This window comes from Carlito syrichta, unplaced genomic scaffold, assembly GCF_000164805.1.
Source record: "Carlito syrichta isolate Samal-C Ts95f unplaced genomic scaffold, Tarsius_syrichta-2.0.1 Scaffold305620, whole genome shotgun sequence".
Taxonomy (NCBI): Eukaryota; Metazoa; Chordata; class Mammalia; order Primates; family Tarsiidae; genus Carlito; species Carlito syrichta.
Window position 1 is genome coordinate 9,755 of NW_007249716.1, and position 527 is coordinate 10,281.

Genomic DNA, 527 nt, shown 5'->3' on the forward strand with positions numbered 1-527 from the left:
CACTCCAGTCTGGGCGACAGAGTGAGACTCTAACTCAAAACAAAACAAAACAAAACAAAAAAACATTTTTTTCCTTTTTGAGTTGGGGGTCTCACTCTATTGCCTAGGCTGAGCAGCCACACTCATGGCTGCAACCTTGAACTTCTGGGCTCAGGTAATCTTTCCAACTCAGCCTCTCCAGTAGCTGGGATTACAGGTGTGTGCCACCACACCCAGCTAATTTATCTTTTATTTTTTAGTCAGAGTCTCACTCTGTCGCCCAGGCTGGAGTGCAGTGGCATGCTCACGAACACCACTGCCTCAACCTGCTGGGCTCAGGCAATCCTTCCACCTCAGCCTTCCAAGTAGCTGGAACCAGAGGCATATGCCACCATGCCCAACTCATTTTTGATTTATTGTAGACACAAAATCTCACCATGTTGCTCAGACTAGTCTCAAACCCCTGAGCTTAGGCAATCCTCTCACCTCTGCCTTCCAAAGTGCTGGGATTACAGACTTGAGTCTGGCAATTTTTTTTTTTTTTTTTT

At 46.3% G+C, this 527-nt stretch overlaps 1 protein-coding gene across 1 annotated transcript in view; it reads right to left on the minus strand.

Annotated features, from left to right (window-relative positions):
* ELOA (elongin A) overlaps window positions 1-527 on the minus strand; it is a 54,477-nt gene that overhangs the window by 6,258 nt on the left and 47,692 nt on the right. The window lies entirely within an intron of this gene.